Raw genomic sequence first — 21,704 nt, forward strand, 5'->3', positions numbered from 1 at the left:
TTTCTAAAGTCTAGGAATATGAGATGGATAAGTCCTTAGCTAAAAAACTTGGAGTAAATGTTAATGCACATTTATTATTCATAGCTTAAGGTAATCTAGAATGGAGATACATTGAAATTGAACAAGGCCTCGAAGAGGGTGTTGAATTGCAAAAAGAGATGAGTTGTTTGAAGGAGATCCTAACTGGTGAGATCAAGTGCATTAAGGTCAAAATTATGGAAAACACAGACCAAGAAGGTAAAGAAGTGGAAATGAATTTCTTTTCAGAGATAAAGACTTTGAAGCAAGAAAAATAGGTCTTTATTAAGGACCTAACCATACTTGCTAGGGTCGATTCAATGTTGATCATTTTCACTAACCATTTGGAAGGATAGGATAAGAGGATAGAACATGTCACTTGAATCATGATGATGTGGAAATTGTGCCTTAAAAAACTTGGAGTCCCTTAACAAAATGAATTGATCAACTTTCTAGCAGTTCACAAAGCTTGGAAAGAAGCCAATGGTGGTCTCTTTATGACTTTTGAAATGAATGTTGATGCTAGAAACATAGATGGAAATTAGTTAGTGATATAGGGGCCATGAGCCATAGTTGTTTTATTTTTCTTTGATCAGTATTTTTTGAAAATATTTTTTATTTGACAGTTGGTGACTCCTTAAGGAGTTATATATATATTCAGAAGCCTTGCATGGCTATTTTTTTTTTGTTAGATCTTTGAAGGGTTGACTCTCTAAACATAGAAAAGATATAGTTATTTTGATACAATTGATAAGCATCTTTTTGGTGATTTATGGAATTGAATTAATGATGAATGAGATTAATCTTTTGGTTATTCTCTTGTCCTCTCTCATATGATCATGTGGTTATTTGGTTGGATTGCATTTCATGGGGAATTCATTCTTATTGTAATGATGTATTTTCTCATAGATATTTTGAAATAATATGTACATTCATTTTGGCTATTCAGTAAGTTTGATCAGAAATTTGAGAAGCTCATTAATGTATGTTGTACATAGGTTGTTATCTTTAAGATCTACAACATTCTTTTATGTTAATGGGAGAATGTTTTAATTGCCTTAACATTCTTTCAGGTTAAAAGAGCAAGTAATTCAATTCTTTTGTAATAAAGGTTATAATGATTAATCCTTTAAGAAGGGAGTTGAGCCTTTGAAAATATCGTTTATGGTGAAATAGTTTTTCTATTATTAAAGACACTAACTAACAAGGGGATAAAAAACTATCTGCTAATAGTTTTTGGAAACTTTGATGGGCAAAACCTTGGTTAATAATAGATAATGGTCTTATCTCATCAAGAAAATTTTCCCTTTCTTCAACTAGGCTTAGATTTTGATAATACCTAAGAAAATATCATTTCTAAACACATTGGCCTAGAATAGTAGAATTAGCACTAAATAATAACTATAGGTTAATTAAATCCTTGAAGATAAGGAAGAATGCGTAGAGCTAATCCAAGGAGTACCTTTTGTGCAAGAATCAATAGTGGTAGAAAGATTGGCTCATTGGTATGAGGTGAACTACTCTAATCCTATTTAGTAATCCAACCCTTAAACCTTAATTTAAACAAGCTAGTTGGGAGTAAGTATATCTAAAGTGATGGATATAAAGTTCCATAGATGAATCATATGAGTTTGTGAGATTGTAGAATTTCACTCCTGACCTCACTCACAAAAGGAACAGAATAATCAATTGTAGGAGTAAATTGCCCTCTCCTAAAAGGACCATACTAGTTAATATAGTTCTACACACCCTAGTGCTACCTAGAACCCTAATTTCAACACATTTTAATGCATAACCAATTAATTTCATAATACCAAACATGGTTGAAAATCCTTGGGGTGCCCAAGTTAGACCCCTTGCCCTAAGGCCTAATCTGAACCCTCTTCTGAAAGGATATAGTGATATCCTTCACAAGTTCAATGGTGATGGGAAGAAATCAATAGATGAACACCTAAATTCATTCAACACTACCTATGGAGTTCTTGTTGTTCCAACTAAAAATGTAGCAGTCATGTTGTTTATACAAAATTTGAACAAAGCTACTAAAAATTGGTTTCATCATCTCCTCAATAGAGCTATTACTAACTAGGTCTTTGTGAAGATCACTTTTGAGGTGAGATTCAAGGATGTTGATGATGAACATACCCTATTGTTGCAATTGTTACAAGTAAAGAAAGAAGTTCATGAACCCATGCATGGTTTCATAGAAAAGTTCAATACAATCCTACACAAAATCCATGCTATGAAAAGGCCATATGTAGAAAATACTAAAGGCTTCTTTATCAATGCCATGCCACCCAACATAAGATTTAATTTAAGGTGTGACAGGGTAGAATATGTTGATGTAGTGCAAAGATTAGCTATTGAGTTGAAAGATGATTTTCTTGCTATGAGAAAATGGAGATGAGACATACAAATTCCTAATTCACAAGCATCCACTTCTGGTTTGACAAATCCTTTAGTTAAAATACTATTGAATGATGTCTTAGAGATAAAAATTAAATTTCTTGGGACAAGTGCACCCTATCGTGACATCCCAAGGAACTTCCAAATTCCAAGAATGGTAGGAAGGCAACCAAACATGCTACCAAATAACTACAAATTGAAAATTGAAGGCCCCTCAGCCAAGAAAGAAAACATGTGCATCTTCTAGCTAATAGATGAACATGATGGAATTTATTTTCCTAAGATGATACATTATCAATAATTAAAAGCTAATAAGGAGACTATTGAAGAAAAACCCTCTGATGAAGAGACTTCAAGAGGACCTACCAACCTTGTAAGTTATTTCCTTGAATACGAGTCTAGCTCAAAATGAGGTGGCATCATTTTTACTAGTCTTGAAGATCCTTCATGTTGGTTCTTATGAGGTGTAATTCAAATGACAAGTTTCTAGTTTTTTAGGCTTCTCCCACACCTACAAATAAGTGACAAGATCAAATGGGACTGCACAAGGATGATCCCAAAGTTCAAAAGAACCTCATTCAAGAGATGAAAGTCTTAAAGAATCATGGACCCTATTAGGATTAATCATAGACATAAATAGAAATTACATGCAAATATAACCAATATAAGAAAATAATAAATCACACAGAAGAGAACACAAGACACAATAATTTATCATGGTTCACCCAATCCTTGGGCTACATCTACAAATAATAAGTCCAATATTATTATTATCCAGTGATTATAATCTGCAATCCACTACAACTCAATACCACCATAAGAAGCTACAAAATCATCATACATTATGAAATACCTAACCCTAAGCCATTTTATACAAGCTTTAGTGACTTATAAAATTAGGGCTAGAATAAGTTGTCTAATAGAAAAATAACAACCAACCCCTTTTACAATAGTGAGTCATTTTTTGCTTCAAGGGTGTTGCCCCTGAAAACCCCTACAAGGGTGTTTCCCCTTGACCCCACCTTGTACTATGGAAGAGAGCACACTTGGGGTGCTACCCCTTGACCCCATCTGATTAGGATCCACATCACAATAATCACCCACTTGGAGACTGATCAGACTCCACAACAATAGCCTTCCACTTGGAGATTGATCATAGAACCAATGAATCTATAGCTATTACTAGAATATAAAACCACCTTGGACTTTATTGTTCTTTTATTCTATTCATTCTATAAGATCAACCAAAGCTAAAGAGGAGTTCAAATTCTCCCTTGTGACTACCTTGGTAAACATATCTATTGGATTATCATTTGCATGTCTCTTCTCTAACTTTAACTATCCATCATCCAAAATTGACCAAATAAAATGTTATCACAACTATATGTATTTTGTCTTTGACTATAGAGCATAATTATTGGCAAGATGAATGATGTTTTGGCTATCTGTAAACAAGTAATTATCTCTCTATGGGTGTCCCAATTCTTCCATGAAGAACTAAAGCCATATTATCTCTTTGGTTGCCTCTATAGAAGCAACATAGTCTGCCTCTATATTAGATAAAGCATTAACATTCTACAACCGATAAATCCAACTCACTAATGTCCCACCAATTGTAAATACATAACCTATCATACTTTTTCTGGTATCAATATCCCCTACCAAATTTGAGTCAACACATCCCTATAAATCAGTAGTAGAGCCCCCAAAATGTAAACACTTACTAGATGTTCCTCTCAAGTATCTGAGAATCCATTTTACTTCATTCCAATGCTCAAGCATTGGATGACTCACATACCTACTAACAACTCCCACTACATGTGCAATATCTGGCCTAGAACATACCATAACATACGTCAAGCTTCTTATACCCAAAGCATAGGATACCTTGGAAATCTTATCCTCCTCTACTTGTGTCTTTGGACGCATCTTCTTAGTCAACTCAAATGACCTAGTAAATATGTGCTAACAACTTTAGCATTCTCCATAGAGAAATGTTCCAACACCTTCTCAATATAATCAACCTGAGATAATGTCAATTTTCTATTCTTCCTATCTCTACAAATTTTCATACAAGGATTTGTTTTTTTGTCCCTAAATCCTTCATAGAAAATTAATGTGCTAACTGTTATTTTAACCCCTTAATGTGAGCCATGTTAGACCCAACTACAAGCATATCATAAACATATAAACATAAAATAATGTAGCTATGATCATATAACCTCTTAAAGTAAACAAAATGATATGAATGACACCTATTATATCTATGCTCATGCATAAAACTATCAAATTTTAGATACCACTGCCGAAGCGCTTACTTCAAGCCATATAAACTTTTCTTCAATTTGCACACTAGATTCTCCTTACCTTTTACTCTTAAATCCCTATGGTTGTGCCATATAAATCTCTTCATCCAAATCACCATGAAGCAATGTTGTTTTAACATCAATATACTCCAAATGCAAATCTTTAGTAGACACAATACTTAAAATAGTATGAATAGAAGTCATTGTAACAAGAGAAAAAAATATCTCATCAAAATCAATGCCCTTTTTTAGTGCAAATTATTTTACCACTAACTTGGCTTTAAATATTTTCTTACCTCCATCCTCTTCTTTCAACTTGTAAACCTATTTATTCTGTAAAGTTATTTTCCCTACATGCAATTTGCATAAATACCATGTCTTATTTTTCAACAAAGAGTCCATTTCTTCTTTCATTTCAGACTCCCACATAATCTTTATATCCACCTACAAAGCTTCATCATAACATTTAGGTTCACTAGCATCAATTTGTAAAATAGAATACATAGAAGGAGAAAATCTTTCTAGAGGTCTACTTAACCTTGTTGACCATCTAACATTCATTGGGGTGTGTGGTATTTGTTGTTGTAGTCACTGCAAACCATGAGGGACTACTAGAACATCATCTTTTGGAGTATCATCCAACACTACATAATCATTTTCTTTCTTCTCATATTGTTGTAACAAATCTCTATACAACACTTTCTCATTGAATATGACATTCATGCTTCTTACAATTTTATAATTTTCAAAACCCCAAAGCCTATAACCAAATTCATCAATGCTATATCCAACAACTACACATTTCTTTGACTTATCTTCCAACTTAGTTCTATTTATCAAAATATATATGTGCAAATGCTTCACAATCAAAGGTTTTGAGAAAATAATAACTCACCTTCTTACCAGTCCCTTCTTCCTCTAGAATACCACAACCCAAAGGAGTAGAAGGACCTCTATTAATAAAATATACAATAGTATTGACAACTTCTACCCACATGTTTAAGAGTATACCAACACATAACCTCATGTTCCTTGCACACTCTATTATTTTCTTGTTCATGCATTCTGATGGGACTCAAAATTGCCTTCCCAATTTGAGTACCATTCCAAGCTTTTGAGCCCTTTTAAGCACATTTAGTGCATGTGTACCCGACTATCCTTTTGAGGCCTAAGAGGTGTTTAATGTTTATAACACCTTGAATTTAGTATATCCACTCATCCCATGAAGATAAATGGTCATTCCAAGTCATTCTGTGAAGTTTTGTTTTGAGAAATGTCCAAATCTGCATTTTTGCCCAAGTGTCAAACAATAATTAGAGGTGTATTTTGCACTTGAATATCTCGCACCCAGTAATGTTTCATGACTCTCCACTTTTGGAGTGTTTAGTATTCATACTATAGAACCTATGTTTTAGATTTTGAGTTGTTTTGATTAGTTTTGACTAGGTTTTGAATCCCTCAAAGTTGGTTATTTATTGTTGTCATGCTGATGCAAATTGTTCTAAATCATGGGAGGCCCTATTTGACTAGTTATAACTTTGACCTAATTTACTAAAATGAGAAAATTCTTTTTTCATTGTGTTCTAGAGATTAGAGACTTGTTATACTTCAATTTTGAGCTTATGACAAATCCGTTTGATCAATTTTTGAACACGATTCCATTTGCAATTTGTAAAGTTTTACTAGTGTCATAAAGTGCAAATTGATCGGTACCCCTATTTGTGATGCCATATCTCTAAATTCATGATAGGTAAGATCAAATGATCTACACACTTTCCCATATCCATTTTGTTTGCAAAAACCACTTTTTTGCTAGTGTTTCCAGTTTGTAAATTTGAGTAGCCCCCTTTGACCACTCGCCAATTAGGCCCAATTATTTGTTATGAGCCCCAATAACAAATTTATATTTTCCTTATGATAGTGAACTAATGACCCAGTTTTTGTCTCCCCAAGTGTTAGTTTGGCATGTTATTGAAGCTGAATTTGAATGCAATTTATTGTTTTTTGACATGTTTGATTGCAGGCAGTTTCAAATGAGCAACTTCGATGGTCAATATATTTTGACTAAGAATTTTTCATGAGACAAGATTTGATAGGGTGCAAGAATGTGGAACAAAGAGTTAGTAGATTTGATCTTGAAGCCCAGTCAATTGTTTTGCTTAGTTTTTAAAGCCAGTCAAAAGACCCCTTGGCACTAAATTGATAGTTGGCAAAAAAAGGTGCTAAAATGAGTTTTTTTAAGGTCAAATAAGAGTTGAATTTGATTCTAATAAATTCTAGTTATCCATCAAATTGATTTGACATGTTAAGTGTTTGAAAATGATTTATTTTAAGCTAAACCCACTTTGGGGACCGATTGATTTCATCAAGTTGATAAGTGATTGGGGAGCGAAATTGTTCAAAATATGTTTTAAATAGTTTGATCATTGAATGTTTTGATGTGTGCAATTAGGATTTTGAAGTTGAAGTTACATGCAAGGAAAGATGAGATGAAATTGAATATGCATTTGATTCCTACATAGAGAGAAAACCACGAAGGGTGGGTGAAGGCCACAAATGATTAGAGATTGAAAAAACTATATGAATTAAGTAAAGGATGGATAGAATGATATTTACTGCATTACTATTGATAACAAGAAGGATGTTGAAATCTCTCACTTGCTAAAGAATATAAAGAAGGCCTTGTGTGGGCACAATTTTAACAAGAATCTGGATTAAATTCTATGATGGGCAAGGTACCTATTCAAGTATTTGAAGTAAATAAGAGAGATCGATCTATTGGGAGATTGGTAGCCTAAACTTTCAAATCCATCTCAAGTTCCTTCTATTCTACTGTATTTCCTACTAGTGACAAAGATTATGATCTTAGATTTATATATGTTCTATTTATGATCTGCCTCAAAATAAATCATAAGGTGACATTAGATGTTACTTTTTAGTAGGCATGTGTCTAAAAGAACTAGTTGCTGGTGTAAGACAAAAAATCTCTTCATATACATGTCTTCCCTTCTCTTTAGATATTTTGAAGAAGGAGACAAGAGATGCCTTGTCATTTCCCAGTTCACGAGGATACAATTTGCACTTGTAGTGCATAATGTAGAGGCAAGGGAAGGCAGTTCCTCTTTATAAGTTTACAGCATGGAACACATTTTCCTCCAATTTTTGAGTATTAGTAGCATCACCAAAGGAGTATGGAAACCACATGAACCTGGAAGGAAACTCCATCAACTTGTAGTCCCTAGGTACTCCAATCTCATTATCCCTACCTGACTATTACTTCCCCCACTTTTAAAAGGATGGAACAAAGAAAAGGAAGGGCACCTACTATTTTAGAGCAAGAGAATGATTGGGAAATCAATGGTTAAAGTAGAGAGGAGTCTACACATGAAAGGGGCTGGTAATGCTAAAGAGAGAGCAATGAAATTATTGAGGAATTTGAAGCCCATGTGTGAGGCAGATCATAGTTGGAGATTTGATCTTGGTTTCATTCTAACTTGATGCCTAGGTGCATTTGTTATTCTTCACATAGAGAACATTGGAGAAGCCATAAAGTAGTTTGCACAACCTTTCCTACCATCAATAATTGTAATGAAGGAATCTTGTTGTATCGATCAATCATGTGAAAGAGAAGAGTTCCCTGTGTAATGAAGAAAGGCAAGGTACCCATGTTGCAAGCGACAAGATAGTAAAAATGAAGTTAGGGTCAAATTTGGTCACCTCTAAGATAGTTGAATCAAGATATTATAAGCATTTCATGATGCATTTTAGGTATTTTAATAACACAAGGTTTTTTATCATTGAGGAAGAGATATTTCGGGTTTGTTACAAAACAATGATGAAAACCAAATTAGATTTTAGGGGTAGAAAAAGGAGAGATGTTTTACAACTACAAAGAATGAAGATTCAAGTGGACACATGTCACTTCCAGATCAAATCCAAGATTTCATTCTTCTTCTATATCTCTCTCTTTCTAATTCATTGTAAGGGTTCTAGTTTTGGAGAAAATTTCTCATTGCTATGATACTTGGTTGGTAGTTTTCAATGTGAGACCATGTTGTTGGTTTCAATTTATCTGTGAGACCACATTGTTGGTTCTAGAGCTATGATTTCACCACATTCTTTAGTATATTTCTCTTGTATGAAAAATATAAGTGAAGATAATATAGCTAGTTCTAATCTATTTAGTTATTTTATGAGTTGTTTTGCATGCATTTGAATCTATAGTTTCAAAGAAATGAATGCAAATGAGTAGGAATCTCCTTAGTTTCATTTTGATTCTCATCTCCTGTCTCTATAATCTGCAATCTTATGTGGTTTAGGGACAAAGAACTGAGACTCATTTACATCCCCTTAAGATTGTATGTTTGATATATTTTTCTATTGGAACAAAGGGCCAAATAAATGCTTGATGTATTTGACAAGGTTGTTGGTTATTTTGAGAAGGACACTTCATGAGAATGAGCTCTTTATGAACACTAATATCTAATTCACAAGGTGATAAGATAGATTTGATATCTTGATGTATGGAATATGTCACTGGTATCATAGATGTATGTGTCAGAATTGCATAATAGATAAGGCACTGATCAACTTGTTCTTACTATTGAATATTTGGGGTTTTGCTAAAATTAACATCATTAATCAAATATCTTTCCCTTTAATGTTGAAGATCTAAAAAGGATTCCCTCACTTAGCTTATCAAGTCCTTAGGTCATGTCATTAGCTATTTCATGTCTGAGATCTTTGTGTAAGTGTTAGAAGATTAAGGGTTTTATTTTCTTTGTTTAGATTCTATGTATACTTTTGACAACTGGTACCATATGAAGAATCTATAGGTCCACCCACCTAGGTTTTGTAGAGCCTAAAGAAGAAGAAGGGTCTAGCCTTATACTTGGCCTAGTGTCTGAAAGGGTTTGCTAAAGATGGGAACTAGCTACCCCTAGATGTATCATGTTCTCATCGGGGTAATTTGAAACTAAGATGTTTCAAAGCACAAACACATTCAACCACTCCATTTTCTTGTGGATTCCTTGGAATATTTATATGTTTAAGAATACCATTAGTGGAGCAATAATAATCAAATTATTTTCTACAATACTCACCACTAGTATCAGATCTGAGACATTTTAATCTTTTATCGATCTCATTTTCAACCAAGCATTTTGATTTCATAAAAATTTGAAATATATTAGATTTCTATCTAAGAAAATAAACCCATAATTTTCTAGTTGCATCATCAATAAATATAACATAATAATGAGAGCCACCAAGGGAAGATATGTGAGCTAGTCCCCATACATCTATATGCACAAGCTCTAATTTCTCATTTATCTTTTCCTTCCCACTCTTCACAAAACTCACTCTCTCTTTTTTTCCATACATGAAGCTTTCATAAAATTCCATATTGACACATTTCAAACCTAATAAAACTTTCTTTGAAAGAATTAATTTCATACCTTTCTCACTCATGTTCCCAAGTTTGTTGTGCCATAATGTTGTATCATAATCTACAACTATCATTTTTTCTCCCTCTTCAACTGCAACAACTATTCATGAATAATTAATTTTTGTCTGAAGAAATTAAAGTAGAAGGAGCAATATGACCTATACAAAGATATAAGGTGCCTACTTTCACATATTTTTCTACTACAAGGGAACCTTTTGTAACCTTCTAATTTTTATCATTAAAAGTAATTATGTAACCCTCATCACCTAGTTTCCATTCTAAAATTAAATTTCTATTCAAATTTGGAACATGTCTTACCTCATGTAGTAGCGAATGATTCCCATTTTGTAACTTAATCTTAACTTTCCCTTTCCAAGAATATGAAAAAGTTCATTATCCCCCAAATAAAAAAGCCCAAGATCCCCTTGGACATAATCAATAAATAACCTCTATGGGTTGTAGCATGAGATGAACCCCTAGAATATACAACCTAAGAATCATCAACACTTTCTAAAGAAAGAAGCAAAGCATCCTCTTTGGATTTGTTACTTATCACATTTGCATCATTGTTCCCTTTTTGTTTATCTCCTTCATTGTTCTTTCAAGTCCAATAATCTTTCTTCTTATGCCCTAGCTTCCCAAAGTACCAAAAATCTCTTGGTCCTTTGGATTGAGACTTCTTCCCCTTTGATTTTCCTCTTGATTTTCCATGATTTACAGAATTACTTCCTCTCTCAATCATTCTACTTTTTCTTTTTGCATTCAAAGAACTTCCTGATGTAGATCCATCCAAGGTTTTCCTAAAAGTTTACTCACTTAGAATAACACCATTCACATAATAAAATTTTAGAGTATTAGATCTAAAAACAAAAATACTCATAGCCATTACCAAGCCATTCCAAATTTCAGAAAAATATCAAAAAATCAAGAGAGCCCTAATTTCTACATCAAAATTCGCATTAACAAAAGATAACTAACTAGTTTCTATATTAAACTCATTTAATTGATCTACAATAGATCCACCTTTTTCAATCTTCATATTAAATAAACACTTCATGGGAAATACCTTATTTGAAGCAAGGTGCTTTTCATACATCTTTGCTAGGGTTTGCATCAACTCTTTCATCGTCTTCACTTTTGTAATGTTAAATGCCATTGATGGTGTCAAGCATAATTGAATACTTCCAAGTGCCTTTATGTCAATAATCTCCTAGTCCTCATATGTCATAGTTCCCTGCTTCTTGGCTTTTCCTTCCAAAGGCTTCCATAAATCCTTCTGATAAAGATAGTCCTCCATTTGCATCTTCCATAATTGAAAGTTCTACCTATTAAACTTCTCAACCTTTAGCTTACCCTCATTTTACATTGCTCCCATTCAACCATGAGATCTTTCTGTAGAGGATAGCTTAAAAAAATGATGAAAATCTGGGCTAAAAAAACAAAACAAATGATGATAGTCTAGCTTTGATACCACTTGTTAGGATTAACCATGGATAGAGATAAAAATTACATACAAATATAACTAATATTAGAAAATAATAAATCACATAGAAGAGAACACAAGACACAAGGATTTAATGTGGTTCACCTAATCCCTAGGCTATGTCTACAAACAATAAGTCCATTATTATTATTATCTAGTTATTACAATCCATAATCCCTTGCAACTCAATGTCACCACAAGAAGCTATAATCTCATCATACATTATGAAATTCCTAACATTAAGACATTTTATGCAAGTTTTTGTGACTTACAAAATTAGGGCTAGAATAAGAATAACAATCGACACCTTTTACATTAGGAAGCACACCTAGGATGCTGCCCTAGAACCCCACAAGGGGTCCTTCCCCTTGACCTGGTCTTAGGGGCCTTACCCCAAAACCCTCATACTAGTAATCTGGGGAGAAACTATGCTAAATAAACCCTCAAGTCTGAATAGGCTCCTCATCACAATAGACTTGAATCTACATTTGACATTGTTGAATTCTGTAAGTCTAAAAGAATCTAAACTTCTCCTTTCGATTATTTGAAATATAATCCCAATAAATTAGATAGGTTGATTGAGTATGTTAAAGTTTCTATTTCCTCTAGTTCAATTTAGTGGTAACCATTAGAGAACCCATTGAACCTACAGAAGAACTTAATATTGATAAATATTCTATTCATGATATAACCATGCAAACTCACTCAATTATTGAAAAACCTAACCCATTCTATGTATCCATGTTCAACCATGATCATAGGTTGAGTAATTTTATTATTAACTCTGGAGCCTTAGGTAACATCATGCTCATTATAGAAGCTAAAGCCCTAGTTTTTTTGTTGACCACAAAAATTGGTAAATACTATGTCATGGATTCCAAACAAGTCCCCTTAGTGGGTCAAATCAAAGATGCTCAAGTTTCTCTAGCTAAATTCCCTAATAAAAGAGTTAAATTGATTATCTTAGTTTTTGACATCCCAACTAGTTACGAATGTCAAAAGTCTTAATTGGGAAACTAAGATATTGGGGGAAGAGGGGCGCTAGTTGAATCAAGATCTGGAACACTTAAACCTTTTACCTATTCTTACTTACATTCACCACATTTACCATCTCATGTCTTGTGCATACATAAAATAACTTATAAAATCAAAATGTAGTAGTATATAGATCTAATCTATCAATCACATTCATGAAATGTAAGCACACAACACAAAGATTTGTTTATTCCAAGGTGAAGGTAAAACTGGGGTGGGGATGACACCAACAAAGCTTCACTATTGTAGTAATAAAGTTAACCTTTTAGGGTTACAATTTTTTACCATATCTAATGATCTACCTTGTGAGGGGTCTACTCTATTAAACACGTGTAAGACTATAAGGTCTTACCTTATGAGAGGATTTTACACTTACAACAAAGTAAGGGCTCATTTAAGAGATTTACGAAGATTTGTTAATACCACTCTATTAAGACATTATCCCTGACTCAATCTACTAAAACTCATTTAGTACTTGATCCTTAGTCTTCTTTGATAAGATGGTTTTGAATCTCCTCTCTTTAATCTGATTTGATCTCTGATATGATATAGCTTTACTATCATTTAATTCTTTAACAAGATTTCTTGCTTTTTTTTGTAATAATAGAACCTAACTCTTTTGCCTTATTTGCAAATCTCACACATTCATACTTGAATCACATAAATATCTTGTTCACTCCTTCTCATTATTATACCATATATCATCCTATATCGAAATAGGTTTAAATCTTCTCTATTTAAAGATTCCATAAAGTGTTTTCTAGATGCTTCCTTATTTCACCTCTTCATATGATTAGTTGATCACAACACATAGGGATTTGTGATCCATGACATAAAATGCATAATTGTTGGAAATATAAGAGAATCTAATTATTAATGTAGCTGATTTGTAGATTCAGATCACTATTCTAGCTTATCCTCTGGATCCTTCCTGATTAGAATATTCTTTCCAACTCCTTGGATGTTCTTCCCTTAATCAAATATCCTTCTTTATTCATGTCTTATTATCTTCCATAACTTCATATTTTAATCCACAACTTAACATTTCATATATATGGAACCCAATGTCAAGTTAGCTTGAATACCCTTACAAACAAATAGTTAACATTCACTAAGTTAGCTTGCATAAACCAAATAATAAACAAAAATATTCTATTGCAAATTGGCTAATACTAAAATCGGTTCACTTGGTTAACACGAAGTTACTTGGTAATCAAACTGACTAGGTTAACATTGAACTCCTTTGGTAAGAAACCTGACTCAGTTTACAGAGGAATCCTTCAATAATCAACCTAGCTTGGTTTACACTAGATCATTGAACTTGGATTATTGTGAACTTCTGCTTAGCTAATACTGGAGTCTTTTGAGCTCAGTTACTAATAGAAGTGCTCTTTTAGAATGTAACATTGTGTAACATCAATGAAAATATATAATTGAATAACTATTTTCAACAATCTCCCTCTTTGGCATTAATGGAAACACAACATGTCATAATCAAAGAAAATTTACAACAAATAGAATTATTTATAATATCCTTAGTTTCATTGTGATTCTTCAACCATGAGAACTCCCTTTGAGATTCTCCCTCTAATATCAAAATAATTTAGGAAGAGTTTGATTGATTTCATCAATCAAGTCAACCATTTTCTACTCTCTAACAATTGTACTAGTGAAGAAATCTCTTAACAGAGTTGACTTGACAATCATTTTTGTAAATCCTCTAACAATGTGGAATTTCTAGATTAAAGTGTCTTAATACCTCTATCAAGGCCACTCCTAATAGGGTGATTCAAATACTTTAACAGAGTCACACCTAACAATGTGTTTTGTAACCTTTAACAAGGTTGGTTCCTAACAAGGCTCACTTTAGAAGCATGAAAAGTTGTAACTAGTTGCATTGGTGATTTTCCCAAATTGGGTTTCCAAGTTAAATATCGGTGTCTCATTTGTTCATGTTATTTTCTTGCTACTTTATCTTTTTATAGCTAAGTTACTAAAGGTTGATATGCACTAAATATCTCCAGATTGCTTTGTTAACTTAGTTATAGTAAATATCTAGTTCTAAGTGAGCTATACAAGGATTTGAGTTAATAATAAGTTTGTATTGACATCTAAGGAATTTAGAATTTTTTTAGTGGTAATTGATTCACCCCTCCCTCTCAGTTACTCCTCTCATATTTCCAACAGTAACAACCTTTGTAAAAATTTCTACAAGTATTAAATATCTTGCTAATTTTGACTTGAATTGATTTACCTCAAATTTTGTATCATTCCTGACTTGAATGTCAATTTTGAATTGCTCAACACTTACTATCTCTAATACTCAATATTTAATTTAAACACTATTGATGCTTAGTCTCTACTGTGCTCAACATCAATATGTTTGAATTGCTCAATAAATATTAGACTCGGATTATACCAAAAATACTTGGCAATCAAAGATTTCCTTGGCTCCTATAAAGCTTAGTATGTACGTGTTTATTTCCAAGTCTTTATATGACTTGGCCTATATAGAGTAGCTCAGTCATAATAATGACCTACTGACTCTACCTAGTATATGACTAAATGTTCTTCACTAATAGACAACAATATTTAGAGATACTAAAAATCTCCCCCTTTCACATTAGTGGGAAAAACACTTTGTCATGATTATATCATTACAATGGTAATATGAGTACTCCCCCTAAGCCTATGACTTAGTTCTTATAGAACTTTTTTTTTCTGAATAAACAAATAATGAATAATATATACACATGACTCTAAGTAGTTTGATTGTTTCAGTGTCATACCTTGTTTGCCTTCTGAATTCTGATCTTTGACATTTGAACTTTGATCTCTTTTGATTTGACATTATCCTTGTGATCATCATTCCATTCAAAATATGTAATCATTGTTACATTCCCCTTGCTTTTGTCACTTATGGCTTTTTATAGGGTTAAATGGGTGGAATCAAACAATATTATTCAATAAATAGTTTCTAAAATTGGTTGATCATAGCAAGTGCATGATCCCAAGTGGTTCTTGTTGATTCAAAAATGTGATTATGCAACTCCAATCTAGGTGCCAAATTAATCAAACTTTCAACAATCAAAAGATTATGATCTTCATGAAAAAGATCTTGTGCTTATTTTGACTCTCACTACATAATCTCCAAATGAGGTATCACCATGGGTTGGATAGAGGTCAAATTTGACCTCATGCTTCTAACAACTATCTGAAGCTCGACCAATTTTCCTTGAGAAATCAATAAATTATGATAATGTTGTGAGCTAGATTTAGCTAACTATGAAATAATGTTACTTGTTCTATGCATATCAACCTGAATGTGTTGGATGTTTGCCTAAAGATCACTGGTGAATCTTGGCACATCACACAAAATATTGCACAAATATTGTACTTTTTGTATAAGTTCCTTTGTATTATGTACACATTCTTGTAATTGAATTTTTTTTTGGAAATGGTTGTTGAGACTTTGTCCACAACCTTATTCTCAAATTTCTTGGTTGACCAAGCCACCAACTTCTCATTTTCTTTTATATCTCCAACATTTTTTTTTGATAATAGTTAGAAGCAAAGAAATGATTGGGGTCTACCCATCAATATTATGTATATCAAATGCTTCTACAAAAATTTCTTAACATCATGTAATACTTGACTTTATTGATGTTCTCTTCTCAATTCTTCATGTTTCTTCTTTTTAGCCAAAATTTCTTGCAACAAAGTTGTTTTTTCAAGAATGAGATTTTCCAAATCCAATTTTGGCATCTCGATAACTTCATCCTGGCTAACTTGAATATCTGGAGAACTATCCTTAATTACTTTCTCTTTGTGAGGTGAATGAGTATTGCTACTTGATAAGGAGATGGTGAGGGGGTATCACCACTCAATTTTTCTTGTATATCATTGCTATAAATATCAATAGCAGCACTCAACATTGTTTTATCATCCTCCTAATTTTCCTCAGTTTGAGGTTTTGACATGTGTGGTCCTTCTTGACCTTTGGTAGAAATGTCTACACTTGTGTCTTTTTTTGTTTCCTTTGCCTCTTGCTCCTCCTTATCTGTATCTGAGGGACTTCTCTTGCTTGGCAAATGGAGTGCTAGAGATGTCAGTATGAATTGGTTAAATGTTGCCTTATGGACTTGGCACACCTAAACTCATTTCATCACTTTGATTGTCCCAAATGGTTACCATTTCAATTTTTTTTCCTGTGTCACTTCTTTATTTATGAGACCAAAAATGATTTTCCATGGTAACTCATTCCAATGAACTACAAATTCAATCTTATATTGTAAGATCATAAAAATTCTCAACTTAGGAAATTTTTCCTTTTGCTCCTTTGATAGATCAAACATAACCTTGCCTAATGTACCTTCTCTAATATATTTCTCTACTAATGATGCATGTTCCCATCTTTTATTTAATCTACTGAAAAAAATCAATAGGAATATTGTTCTCTACTTCATTAGGAGCTAATTTATTACTTTCCATCATATCTATAATGACCTCCTTAACTTTTTTTCTATCAACATTATCTAATGTGTCATATTTTACAAATCTAAAACTAGATAAGCCTTCAGAGCTTCTTAAGTCACCACATACCTTATCAATATTTTTTTATCTTCTCAGTACTATAGTCAGTTCATATGATTTTTTCCTCTCTACATCATCTTCTTCAACTTATTTTACCTTTATCAATCCTCTCCTCTTTGGCTAGCTCACAAGGGCTTGTGATTTCTTCTTATATGCAATAGAGCTTCTTGGCTTAGTGATTTTCACTACTCCTTTCTTTGCATATGGCTTAGCTCTTTCTACTTCTACCCTAGTCCTTGGTTTGGTTGGTGGTTGAGGAGAGAGGTAACACCACTATCTTCTTTAGGCTTGACATATTTAGCCTTCTTTGTGGGTGGTGTAACAACTAGTAGGGCTTTACCTCAATCTTCTTCTTCTTCTTCCTCTTCCTCTTCCTCGTCACTACCATATTTTTCCTCATCTTCTCCAAGACCTTGAGTGAGCTACAAAGGTTCCTCATCTTTTCCTTGTGTGCCTAGTTTTTCCTTTAGGTCTTCATATATTCTCTTTCTTTTCTTCTCCTTAGAAGCTATTTTGATGTCAACAGTAATCCTTGCCTTAGCTTCTTCGTATTTTCCAAAAGGTTTAGCTTCAGTATCAATTTATTCTTTTAATAATACAATAATGTTTTCACTAACCATATCACTATCAATTTCATAATAAAATTCATGTGGCCATGCCTTCCTTAGCTTCACTACCTACATAAATGTGTTATCTGTGTCCACTAAAAAGCATACATCATTGTAATGTTTCATTACCAACTCTTCTAGTATTCTCATTCTTATCTTCATTCTCTATTTGAATTCCTAAAAATATGTATCCATGACATTCTCAAAATTTTCTCCTAATTGAGTTATGCATTCACTAATTTTCCTTATTCCCAAACAACATTTCCAATATGAGGAAAATACTTTTGAACATAAAAGAAAATACACATGATAAGTGATCAAAACTTACATGTAGAATTCTTCACCTTCTTGATAGATATCAGGTTCTCTACTAATTGTAGTTTTTGCAACTCAGGAAGATTATATTCATGATCTTTCATAAAAATCTTCTACCCATAGTTGACTACCATACACAGTACATTGTTCAATCTTCTTGATTGATATAATTTGTGAGAAATTACTCACATTACAAATTTAATAAATGGATTAGAAATGTTTGAGATGGAAAACCCTCATATATTCCACTTGGCTCTTGTTTTTGCTTCAACTTCCTCATGACTCATACATCACATAGTCTTCTTCTTGTCTAAAGTGGGATAACTTATAACCTTGTGAATCATTTTCTTGGTTATCTTAACTAGTCCATTGTGTAGCCAAAATTTCATATCATGGATCCTACTTAGCACAACCTCAATCCATTTGATTTTAAAATTCCTTGGAAACTCTAGGGCACAAGTTAAACTAGGTCTCTGTGCTATACAATTCAATCTCTTCCATCTAACTCGATGTGTACACCAGTTTATCATCTAAAGTACTTAGTCCATATTGAAATGCTTGATAAATATAGATAATTTTACTAATATTTGACACTGGCTATATAAATGATTTCTTTTACACTTGTTCTTTCATAGATCTATTCTTATGCATCTTTACTTATGAAAATATGAACTTTAGCACATTTTTATGTTTGGAACTAATGTAAGATATATCATTAAATATATAGTTCCTTACATACCTTTCTCAATTAGTTTGAGATGATATGATCACCTCCTCCATTGGATTGAGTGATCTCAACTCCATTTATTCCACTATTTCCATCTTTTTCCCTTTTCTTCCATGTTTTTTTCATATCTTTCTTTGTTTGATCAATGTCCACTTTTCCTTTACCCTTGGTGTTAGTGTCATTTTTTGTTGGTACTTGAGTCTTGTAGTATTTTCTAGAATGTCCAAACTTGTAAAATTTGGAACATACATTGTTGGGTGCATAATTTTTCCTTTGGTTACTCCAATAGGACCTTGTCTATGATATGTATTCATATGCTCTATGTCCATACTTTTGGAAATTGTAACAATAGCCTTCAAATCTAGGTGTAGTAGATGAATTATTCATTCTTGATCTACACTCATGTATTTGATTTCCTTGCTTGTTGCAGTGAAAATAATATCCACTAAACTTATGTTTAGGGTTTTGCATACCATTTTGGCTTCTGCAGATGTTTGTTGTATGACCAAGTTTTCCACAATAATAACATGTTGGCTTGCATTTTGACTTTGTATTTCTTAGTTCTCCACTCTTGGATGATTCTCCTTGCTTAGTAGATGAATGTCTTGATCCAAAAGTTCTGCCAAATGACCTCATTAGTTCTTCAAAATATTTCATTTCTTCATTAGGCTTGTTGAATCTTTCCACAAGTTCTTTCTCAGTTTTTAGTTCATTTTTCAAGAAATTCTTCTTTGATTCCAAATTTTCTATTTCCACATCCTTTTTTTTCAACTCCTTATTTGCAAGCATCTATTGATTCATCATGTCTAGTTGAGTTTTTGTAAGATTTTTCACATTAGATGACCTTTCTTCAAGTCTGATTACCATTTTTTTGTTGTCTTCCTCAACAAAAACCTTGTCTTCCTCAACTTTCTTCTTTGTCTTGGTCACTTCACATAGCCTTAATAATTGAATATCATGTTCTCTTTTTAGTCCTCAAAATTTTCGATTCAAGATTGTGTTCTTTCCTAGTAGATCTACAACAACTGCATCATAGTTACTTGAATTTCTAGTTTCAAAAAATCCTTGAGTGTCAAACTCTTTTATCTAAATAGCCAACTCCTTTCTCCTTTTAGATATTTCCTTAGTTCTTGTCTCATTGTCTCAAGTTTCTACAATAGTATGAGATGGATGTCAATCATAAAATTATGAATAACCTTTTCCAATTTATAAGCCTCTAGTTCCATGATCTGATCTCCAAGTTAGACTTCTTCAAGAGAAACCGCATTCTGATACAAATTGTTGGAAGTATTAATTGGAAAACTAAGATACTTGGGGGGGAAAGTTAATCAAGATTTGCAACACTTAATTTTATTATCTATTCTTACTTACATTCACCATATTTACCATCTCATGTCTTGTGCATGTATGTAACATAACTTATAAAATCAAATTGTAGTAGTATATAACTCTAATCTATTAATAATATACATTAAATATAAGCACATAACACAAAGATTTGGTTACCTAGAAACCCTCCAAGGTGAAGGTAAAACTGGGGTGGGGATGACACCCAAAATCTTCACTACTATAGTAATAAAGTTAACCTGTTAGGGTTGCAATGTTTGACCATATGCAATGATCTACCCTATGAGGGGTCTTCCCTATTAAAAGATGTTAAGACTATTAGGTCTTACCTTGTGAGAAGATTTTAAGCTTACAACAAAGTAAGGACTCAGTAAGAGATTTATAAAGATCTATTAAGACCACTCTATTAAGAGATTATCCCTAACTTAATCAATTAAAAATAATTTAGTACATGATCCTCGGTCTTCTCTAAGAAGCAAGTTTATGATCTCCTCTCTTTAATCTAATATGATCTCTAATTTTATATAGCTTTACTATCCTTCACTACTTTGAGAAGGTTTCTTGATCTATTTTGTAATAATAGAACTTAATTATTTTGAATTCTTTGCAATGCTCCCACATTCATACTTGAATCACATGAATAGCTTGTTCACTCCTTGTCATCACTATAGCATATATCATCCTATATCAAAATAGGTTTAGATAAGCTCTATTTAAATATTTCATAAAGAGTTTCTAGATGCTTCCTTATGTCACCTCTTCATTTGATTGGTTGATCACAACATAGAGGGATATGTGATCCATGTCATAAAAAGCATAATAACTTCTAGAAAAACCTCTACAAGTATTAAATATCTTGTCAATGTTGGCTTGAAATACTTTACCTCAAAGTTTGTATCATTAATAACTTGAATTTCAATTTTGTATTGCTCAACACTTACTATCTCTAATACTTGACATTCACTTTGCATGTTCACATGCTAAGTCTCTATTGTGCTTGACGCTTTCCGTGTAACTTGACAACAATATGATAAAAACTACTTGATAAATATTAGATTTGACTTATACTAAAAATAATCGGTGACCAAAGAATTGCTCAACTCTTATAGATATTGGTATGCACATATATTTGTCCAAGTCTTTACATGACTCAGCCTATGTAGAGTAGCTTAGTCACAGTGATGACCTACTAACTCTGCCTAGTATATGATTAAGTGTTTGACACTAATAGACAACAATAGTTAGATATTCCAATAATGGGATGCTCTGAAGTAGAAATTTTTGTAAAGATTTGAGTGATGAGGTAAAATTAGATTGATCTTAGGCTAATATACCTACTAGGGATAAAAATGTTATCTTAAAGCCAAGAACAAAGCCAAGTACACTTTTTTTTTCTGAAGATCCTGGGTCCCAAATCCTG

Source organism: Cupressus sempervirens, chromosome 11 (genome assembly GCF_028749045.1).
Source record: "Cupressus sempervirens isolate cs-2001-9-10 chromosome 11, ASM2874904v1, whole genome shotgun sequence".
Taxonomy (NCBI): domain Eukaryota; kingdom Viridiplantae; phylum Streptophyta; class Pinopsida; order Cupressales; family Cupressaceae; genus Cupressus; species Cupressus sempervirens.